The sequence below is a fragment of the Triticum urartu genome, chromosome 1 (genome assembly GCF_003073215.2).
Source record: "Triticum urartu cultivar G1812 chromosome 1, Tu2.1, whole genome shotgun sequence".
In the NCBI taxonomy this organism is placed as follows: domain Eukaryota; kingdom Viridiplantae; phylum Streptophyta; class Magnoliopsida; order Poales; family Poaceae; genus Triticum; species Triticum urartu.
Window position 1 is genome coordinate 468084654 of NC_053022.1, and position 10255 is coordinate 468094908.

The window sequence follows — 10255 nt, forward strand, 5'->3', positions numbered from 1 at the left end:
GGCCTTTGCCGCCCTCACTTAGCCATAGGAGCTTGACAAATAGGAAAGGTGGCAGGCCCCCTCCCAATTCGGATTGGGCATGGGGGGCGCGCCTCCCTCTTTTCCCTTCCCTCACCTCTATTCCACTAAGGCCCAATAAGGCCCATATACTCCCCGGGGGGTTCCGGTAACCTCCCGATACTCCGGAAAAATGCCCGAACCACTCGGAACCATTCCGATGTCCAAATATAGGCTTCCAATATATCGATCTTTATGTCTCAACCATTTTGAGACTCCTCGTCATGTCCGTGATCAAATCTGGGACTACGAACTACCTTTGGTACATAAAAACACATAAACTCATAATACCGATCGTCACCGAACGTTAAGTGTGCGGACCCTACGTACGTGTTCGAGAACTATGTAGACATGACCGAGACTCATCTTCGGTCAATAACCAATAGCTGAACCTGGATGCTCATATTGGTTCCTACATATTCTACGAAGATCTTTATCGGTCAAACCGCATAACGGTATACGTTGTTCCCTTTGTCATCAGTATGTTACTTGTCCGAGATTCGATCGTTGGTATCTCAATACCTAGTTCAATCTCATTACCGGCAAGTCTCTTTACTCGTTCCCTAATGCAACATCCCGTAATTAACTGATTAGTCACATTGCTTGCAAGGCTTATAGTGATGTGCATTACCGAGAGGGCCCAGAGATACCTCTCCGACAATCGGAGTGACAAATCCTAATCTCGATCCATGCCAACTCAACAAACACCATCAGAGACACCTGTAGAGCACCTTTATAATCACCCAGTTACGTTGTGACGTTTGGTAGCACACAAAGTGTTCCTCTGGTATTTGGGAGTTGCATGATCTCATAGTCATCGGATCATGTATAGTTATGGAGAAAGCAAAAGCAACAAACTAAACGATCATCTGCTAAGCTAACGGATGGGTAAAGTCAATCACATCATTATCTAATGATGTGATCCTGTTAATCAATTGACAACTCATGTCTATGGTTAGGAAACATAACCATCATTGATTCAATGGGCTAGTTAAGTAGAGGCAAACTAGTGACACTTTGTTTGTCTATGTATTCACACATGTACTAAGTTTTCGGTTAATACAATTCTAGCATGAATAATAAACATTTATCATGATCTAAGGAAATATAAATAACAACTTTATTATTGCCTCCAGGGCATATTTCCTTCAGGTTTTACGTCACTGAACCACGCGGTACCAAGTGGGCGGCCATACCTGCGTTTCGACCTGGCTCTCCATTGCAGCTTGCATCATGGATTAACAAGGGGCTAGACTGGGGATCAATTGACGAAGTGCAGACTCTATAGAGCTGCATCCGGAGCCTCCCTGAGAAGGACATCAGTCTTATCAATTGGTCCAAGTAATGCTGGTTCGCTGGGTCCTGTCGTGCCAGCGACGGCCTCTTCGTATGTGGGAGTTTAATCCGGAAGGATCAGGGACCCTCCAAGACTTCTTCGCTACCACCCACAAAGGAATGTGGAAGCTGGTTTTCGGGAAATGAAAATAGTGGCCGGACACCACCGAGGACACCAGCCTCGACCGCAACCATCCGGATACCTCGGTAAGCTCTTGACTTCCGAACAATTTTTAGCAAATATGCCGTAGTGCGATACTAATCACACTACCCTTTTCCAGGTCTGGATAAAGAAAGCAGAGTGAATTAGGTGTTCGCCCCACCCCCTTTCCGAAGACTCAACGGATCCCGTATTAACAAGGATGCTGGCCCCGGCACCATACCAGATGCCTATGAAGGAGCACAAGACAGAGAGCGGGAGGACCAAAGGTGGCCTCCACCCCGAAGATATATTAGATGTTGTGTCTGGGGGGATCAAAATCCCATTGCCCGAAGACAAAAGTAAAGGAGAAGCCAACATTCCTTCTCCTCATGGTACGAAAAGGGCCGTCTCTGAAGATTGGGAGGAAAAGGCTCCTAAGTGAGGCAAGGTGCCCCTGTTGGGCAGCTCGGGCTTGGAGGATGGCGTCATCGCGCAGTCCCCGCCGAGGGCAAGCCTAAATCATAAGTGAACAAGGGTGTTTTAAACATGTCCCGTTCCTCTCCTGTGACCAGGGTAACATCTAGAGTATATGTTTTTGCAGCTCGGCACATAGTTTTCTTCAACAATCCTCTTCGGGGATCTTCTCCCGGATATGATGGAAAGCGAGACGCCTCCACCAGTCTCCTCGCCCAATAGGGCGGACGACTTCGAGGTGTCATCCCGGAGGGTCTCTCCTAATCAACAAGTGATGCGAGGGATGAAGAAAACACTAAGCGAAGGTGATACTTCGGTAGTCCAGGGTCCGGGGGCCAACAATAAAGGCTCCGGACTATCCGGCTTACAGTCGGAGACAACTCTAGGGGCGAATGAACAGATCCCTTCGAAGGGAGGTCGTGCAGCTACAGCAGCTTCCAGAGATCCAGAAGCACTGGATATATTGATGAACATGATGCAAAAGGCGTCCGTCTCCGAGGACCATCGTGCCTTGATGGGTACGGTGGTTAAAAAGGTTCTGTCCGTGAAAAGCGGATCGAATGAGGCCTTCACGAGCCTGATAAGAGGCTTCGAGGTTTGTACTGTAATGCTTTCGGCTGTGTTTTATTCCCAAAATACTCCTGTGCATAGATAGTAGCCCCTGAGACTCTGATTGGCTTCCCAAGGGAGGCAATCAGAGGATCAAAAAGATATAGCCAGGAAATAATCTGACTACTTGGAACACAGGGTGTTACCTCCCGTGCTACTGCCCGATCCGTAGAGGTTGCAGATCTGCAGTGGAAGATTGATGAGGTGGACGGTGACATCACGCTTATAAACAGGCGGCTTGACGAGGCACAAGGTATGTTTTGGGAAATCAGTATATGTATGTATGATAACATGAGCACGCAACTAGAATTGTATACTGAGACACGCATAACTGCAGATGGTGCTGCTACGGTGGAGGCCCTTCGGGTTGAGCTTGTCCTCGCCAAGGAGCAAGTCCGGATGAGTAATTTGGCTGCCAATAAGGCAGCTGGCGAGTTAAAAAACGAACAGGCTACTCGGCGCCAGTGTGAGGAGAGAATTTCTATCATGGCGCGCAAGCTAGAGGAAACCACTGTACAGTGTGAATTCCTTGAGAGTGATAATAAATCCAAAGCGGCCGATCTCGACAAGGCCATGCAAGAGGCGAAAGAAGCATGATCTGAGTCTAGAGCGGCTCGGGAGGAGAACCAGCAAGCTGGGGAGATAGCGGCTGGTAAGCTATTCTTATTACAGACGAAGTTCGGCGATCTGAAGTATTCCCCGCTTAATCAAATGTGGAGTTCTCTAGACACATTCTTGGACCTGCCGAAGAGCGCCTCCAACGCGGCGCAATTTTACCAAGCGCAAGAAGGGTGTGCCACGGAGAAGCTTTTTTGGTCACAGTTCGGCGCGCCAAAGCGTCCGCTGTTACTAAATGAACATATGACCAAGTGGGCCGAGGTCCACAGGATATCTGGTTCTGCCATGAAGGACGTCGTAGTCCGGTTGTGGCCTATTGAGCCCATTCCGAATAATTACTTCGGTTTGGTGTAGCGGCTTGTGGAAGCAGTGCCATGTATCGACGCCGTTAAGCGTTCATCGTGCATTGAAGGTGCCCGGATGGCCTTTGCCCGTGTTAAAACATACCGGGCAAAGATGAAGGCCACCGACGTTGTAGCGAGGAGTCCCCCCAAGGGTAAGGACCATCACACACCCGAACACTATTTCGAGGATGTCTTAGAGGGTGCCCGCTTGATAGAGGGTCAATGCTCGAAAAATATGATATTCGAATGAAATGTACATTGTAAAAGACAATATTATGATGATATCATGATATTTCCTAAACAACTTTTGGTTCCTCCTGTGCGGCCGTTTGTGTATAATCTGAAAGTTTTCCACTCGTCGGATTCAGCTCCCTTGTACGAAAATACGGGGGTGTTCGGAAAAGCACTTGATCACTCTTAACCCAACGTCTTGGTCCGTGAAGGAGGTGTCAATGCGGTGAACAAGGCAATCGGACTATAGGGCATTAACACTTTCACTTAGCCATATGAGTTTTATGGTGGGTCTACGATATAAACCCTGGTATGTACGCTGTTATCCCAATGTGGTGCATGTACATATATGACCTGAAGAAAGGTCCTTCGTGTAATACGGGGGGGGGGGGGATCGCGAAAGATTCCGATAAGTAGTCGAGTGGTTGACCAGCTCTCGCCGCATCATGATAGTCAGTTTTCGGCTTTCTCTACTGAGGTGTTTGACCAGATGAACCGAAAACACACTCACAGTAGTTCTCCCTTTACTACCTTAGCCGATAGAGCGGAACAAAAGGTAGCAAGCATAGGAGCCGGGCAACCAACTATTGACCCAAGACATGATTCAGAGCTGATGCATATAAGGCCAAACTTGCGATGCCCAAGTATGCTATAAAGTTGTTTGGACTTGTTGGCAATTTATTTTGTTCCCATATCGAGCCCTTGGTGAGTTATGTTGGGGCGTGTGAAATAACACAAGGAGCAAAATGTAGTTTTTAGAGAAAAGTGAATGTTGGATACAGATTATATTCACTAGAACTTGAATGATATGCCAATCATTGTTATGTATATAATAACGCCCCGACCCTGGCTATTTGACATGCCAAGGGTCGACGGCTGACGTAGAAGGCACTTTACAGGCTCGCAAAATAGAGTGCGGCCTACAAAAATTTGTTTTGGACCTCCTGTCACACATCTGCGCCGCCTTTCCTCGATGAAGGGGCTCCTTAAAGGGAGTAGCTTTTGGACGAATGTACAAACCGGAACTCCGATAGAGTCGGTGAGATGACCAGCCTGCGAGTCACCTGTGGTAAAGGATAATGAAAAAGAAAGAGTGGATAGAAAAGAAAAGAAGGAGGTTATAGGAGTACTTATAGGCCCGTCCAGATTGTGCCTCTGCCGGTGCCCGCGGTACAGATTTCGCGGGTGTATAAGGCGGACGACAGAAGCCGAACTGCTAGTCCAGCTCCATGATTGGTCGGTCCTGCTGAATGGAGACCGACGGCTTAATGGCCGACAAGGTATGTGGTTTAATAAGACTGATTTGTACTCCGGCTAGAGGGAATGTAGTATGATCCTCAGTCCGGAGGGAATGCGTCTCATGCTCCTCTATAGGTGCGTGTGTCATGTATACCATGTTCACTGTTTTTACCTCAGGGGGAAATTGCTTCTGACCCCCGGTATTTGGTTTGGGAGTCTCTCCGGCATCACTATCACTGGGCGGCCTTTTCCCCTTGTGTTCGACGCTGAGCTTACCGGCCTGCTTGAAGACCCAACAACTTCTGTTGGCGTTTTTAGCTGTGTCGTGGGTTTTCACAGCAGATGTCCTTGTGAAAGGACTTAGTCGTGGAGCCATCACAACGGGTTAGCTTAAAGGGGTTAAACCGGAAAGGGGACACGGGGGGTTTATACTAGTTCGGCCCCTTCGGTGAAGGTAAAAGCCTATGTCTAGTTGTGATTGGTATTGCTAGGGTTTCGAAGGCCAGGGAGCGAATCCGCTTTTACTGGCTCTCAAGTTGTTGTCCCTCTAAACCGCTGCCGGCTCATCCCTTTATATACATAGGTCGAAGCCCACCGGTTTACAGAGTCCGAAAGCCGGATCATAAACGTGTCTGGTTTGATCTCTATTCTTCCTATCTTACAATGCAAGTTACATAATAAGGTCGGTTTACATCTACAGGCCTTAATTCGCCTCTGGGCCTTGGGCCTTCATAAAGTGCCATCCTTCTTACGTCTTCATGGGCTTCCAATCTTCATAAAGTTAATCCGGCTACTCCTGGCTAGTTTATGTCCAGTAGTAATATGCCCAACATTAGGCGCCAGATTGGTTTGAACTTGTTCATGTCAATCTTCAACACATAGAAAAATTCCTCCATTTGCACCTTCACATAGATCTTGTAAACCGCCGTGACGTCATCCTCCAGATTTGTAGTAAACCACTGTGACATCACCTGTTCATTAAAGCCGAAGATAACCTTTATTAATCAGCATCCAACAATCGAGGCAACAACCTTGTCATATATCCATTTTTTTGGGCTCCTCGATTCCCGCGCTTGTCGCTTATCTCTTTGCCTTATAAATAGGGTTGAGGATCCCTTTCCTTTTCCTCACATTGCCTCTTCGTCTCTTCTTCCTCCTCACGACGCCTCTGCACCCGAGCGCCGCCGCCGTCGTCGAGCTTCGCCTCTGCCTCACCATCGGCCGCTGCATCAACCTGACTGAACCAGAAAAATTGCGGCGTGCCTCCGTTGCTTGAATAGTCGCTGTAAGTTCTTTCCCCTCCCCCTTTGTAGATCTGTCTAGGGTTTCTTTGTTCTTTGCAGTTCACCGAAGTTCATCAATGCTCTGGTGCAGCTCTTCCCTGTACCTCCTTAGTCCATGAATAAAGAACCTCTTAGCTTGATATACTCCGCGTAATGGCTTATCTTCCGCTACCACAACAAACCCTTACGTGCATAAGAACTGATCTGAACCTTTACGAACTGCTTCGGGACCAACCTTTTTAGGTCAAAATATTTTTGCTTTCCTCTCTTTCGGTAGATCCTAAATATCCATGTCCCCTTGTGGAACCTGTTTTACCTTACTTAGTCATTCTTGTTTTAGATCTGTACCATCTTTATCACTTTGGCGATTTACCTTTGTATAAGCAATCTATCACATACCATTAGCCCTCTGGTAAACCGGAGGAACCTTTTACCTCTGTTGTTATACTCCGGTTTAACAGCATGTGCATACCCTTGTTCCGATATTGCCTTGTCATTCATTATTGCATTAGTCTCTGGCTTATGCAATTTCACATATATGTATATCTTTATTCCATTGCATCTGCGTACCATCATGAATGATTTGTAAACTGGCATTTCTTTTTCAGCTTTTCGCTTCACAATGGCCAAACAGTTTGCCGCTTGCAACTGGGCTCCTTCCCGGATCACCGAAGAACAGTTGAACGGAATGGTCAGTATCGGCACCTTTCCCAAGAAAACGGAAATTCGGTGGCGAGTTCCAGGAACAGAGAATCCTCCTACCCCGAGGCAGGGTGAAGTAGTAGTCTTTGTTGAACACATAGGCCGTGGTTTCAAACCGCCCGGGTCGAAGTTTTTCCGAGATGTTCTTGCCAGTTTCCAACTCCATCCTCAGGATATCGGACCCAACTCGGTGTCCAATATATGCAACTTCCAAGTCTTCTGTGAAGCATACTTACAAGAAGAACCAGCTGCTGAGCTATTCTGGGAATTTTTTCATCTGAACCGGCGTACAGAATTTGTAAATGGTCCCAACACTAAACTTGGTGGTGTCTCTATTCAAAAGCGGAAAGAAGTCGAATTCCCTCATGCCAAACTGCATAGTCACCCTAAGGAATGGAACCAGACTTGGTTCCATTGCATAGATACCTCCCCTGAAGATGAGAACCCTCTTCCAGGCTACCATGAGCACCGGCTTTCCAACACTCATCCAATGCCGCAACGTTTAAGTTTTGTAGAATGGGCCACAGCTCGCCAAGCTCCGGGCCTTCATGGCCAACGGTTTAACAGGCGTTGATTTTGTATGTTGCTGGATATCTTGGAGCATCTTGCCACTAAGCCGCCACCCCGGTTTAATGTGTGAGTATACTGGTGAAATAGAAGACCCCCAACGCCACATCAACATTCAGATAACCGATGAAGAGGTCACTGAAAGTTTTAAGAAAATTTTGAATGAACCGGAATCAGTCTGTCGTCAAACCGGCTTGAACCGCTTCTATACTCAAAATAAACCGCCTGCTGTAAGCACTATGCTTCCATTTATCTTTGGTATCTTTAAATTGTTCAACTTGTAAACTGTCTTCTGTTTGTGTATGAACAGGGTGATGAACCCTTCTGGAAGCGGAAATCCACAGATAAAGCGGCAAAGCCAACCGTAGATAAAGCGGCAAAGCCATCCCGTCCGAAAACCAAAGCCGTCAAGCAGACCTCAAAGCGGAAAATGGCTGACCGGATCATCATGGAACTTGATGAAGATGTAGATGATCCAGAAGTTGAGGTAGAACTTGACTCACTTGGCTCCCTTTTCATGCACCTCATTAACAATGATCTTCATCAGGAGGACGTAGAAGGCAGCCAGGCTAATGATGTAGATGTAATTACCCTTTCCTCCGGTTCAGACTCTATGCCAACACAAAACACCTGTCAAGTAGTCCGTAAAGTAAGCTTTTCTCATCCTCTTGCTTACTTGGATCCAACATTTATTTTGAAGACGCGACAGCATGAAGCTCGCCGGACAACCCGGCACAGTGGCCAACAGGTCACTTCGGCCGGTTTACCTGATACCCCGGTTCGGAAGCGCCGATCTGAGGTCTCTCCCACTTCTGACAATTCTTATCCCAAGGCAGGTTCTTTCAGACAACCTCTTAATCCGTCCGATTCAAATTATCAGGTGACACCTCCCTCATCCTCTAGCGAATCAACAGCAACCCAACTCCCTCCTCTCAAAACTGTAGCTGGGTAAGCATTCAAACCCTTTCTTCAAATGCGTTGCAAATCTTGAATAAGATGCTAAACCTCTTTTAATTTTGTTTGCAGAGCCAAAGCCAGACCCATCAAGAAAGCTCGGGTCAACATTCTGTCAGAAGACCAGGCGGTTTTTGAAGAAGAGCAAATAGGTGAACCGGACCAAACTCGTGAACCGGAGGGTCCTCATCCTGAAGCTACCTTTGATGAACCACCCCTTCAAGACCAGAATATTGGTGAACAACTAGAAGGTGATCCTGCTGTGCCTGACACTAAACCGGCAGCTCCAAACCGGGCTAGTCCGGTGAGACACACTGATACTACTGAAGGCCAAGGAAATGATGTTATCATTACTGGCATGGGCCACAGCTCTCCTAGCCATCCTGTAATCTTAGCCCAACACAGTGCCAAAGAGGAGCGTGCTTCCAGTGAAAAGGGTAAATGGAGCACTGACTTATCAAGTTATGCTCATCTTAGTGCTGAAGAACTTCACTCCGGTTTTTTAAACCGTTTGCACTCAAACCGTGACTATGAAGCCGTTTTGGTAAAACTGATGAAGGAATGCTATGAGGTATTTTCATCTCCTTTATTTCTTGATTCCAAAGTTGAAACACTAGCCCAAGACCCCAAGTAGCCCCCAAGGGCCGTTTTATGATGTTAATCTAAAACCGGGACTTAGTAATACTTTAATCCTCTCCTGCTGACCCTCAAAATGTCAGGTCCTTAGTGAAAACCAAAACCGATACTTTACCAATGTAATTATATAGTTTTCCTCAGTGTAGCCCCTAAAGGCCCGTTTAGCTTTGCGAGGTAATCCGGGTCTTTAATCCATGCATCCGTTTTGAACAGATGTACATTAGACCTCAAGTGTCAAGGATAATGCTTGCATTATTCTGGGGACTTATAAAAGATGTAGTGAATCCGAGCAAATAGGCATTAGCCCCCAAGTACGAAGTGCATAACTTGTTATACACTTTGTACTTAGAAAATAAATTTCCTGTTGCTGACATATCTTTGCTGTTACAGGCCGAGGTAAGCAATAGAGATGCCCGAACCGCTCATTGGCAAGAGAACATGAAGTCCCAACAAGCAGAGGTTGTGAAAGCCAGGGAGGAGTTGACCAAAGCCCTGACAGCTATGGAAAAGCTAAAGGAGTCTTTTAACAAAGAACGTGCTGATTGGGAAACCGAGAAGGCCGGTTTAACCAAAAGAGCTGAGGATGCCGAAGCAGCCCTGAAGCCAGTTGTAGATGAACTAACTGGTTTGAAGCGGCAAATCAACGATATGACGTCCGCTGTTTTTGGTAAGTATCTCCTTATGCAGTTTGTTCAATCCATGAGATCTTATCATTTACCACTTTTGCTGATTTTAAACCGTGATAGGCACTCGTATTGCTCATCTGGGCACGGATATGCGGATGAAGCTTAAAGCGGCTTATACCTTGATTGAACAGTTGTACTCTGGATCCCAGCGTGCTATTTGCACTGCGGCTTACAACAAACCGGCGCCATCACTGATAAAAGAGACTCTTGAGAAGCTGGCCATGTTACCAGCCCGGATTACCGAACTGAAGAAGGTAGCCGCAAGAGCAGCAGCATTAATTACGCTAATCCGGGCCAAAGCATGGATTCCAGATCTTGAAGCGGACGACATCATTAAAGGATATCCACGTGTGAAGGAGGGCGGTTCAAACTTCAACA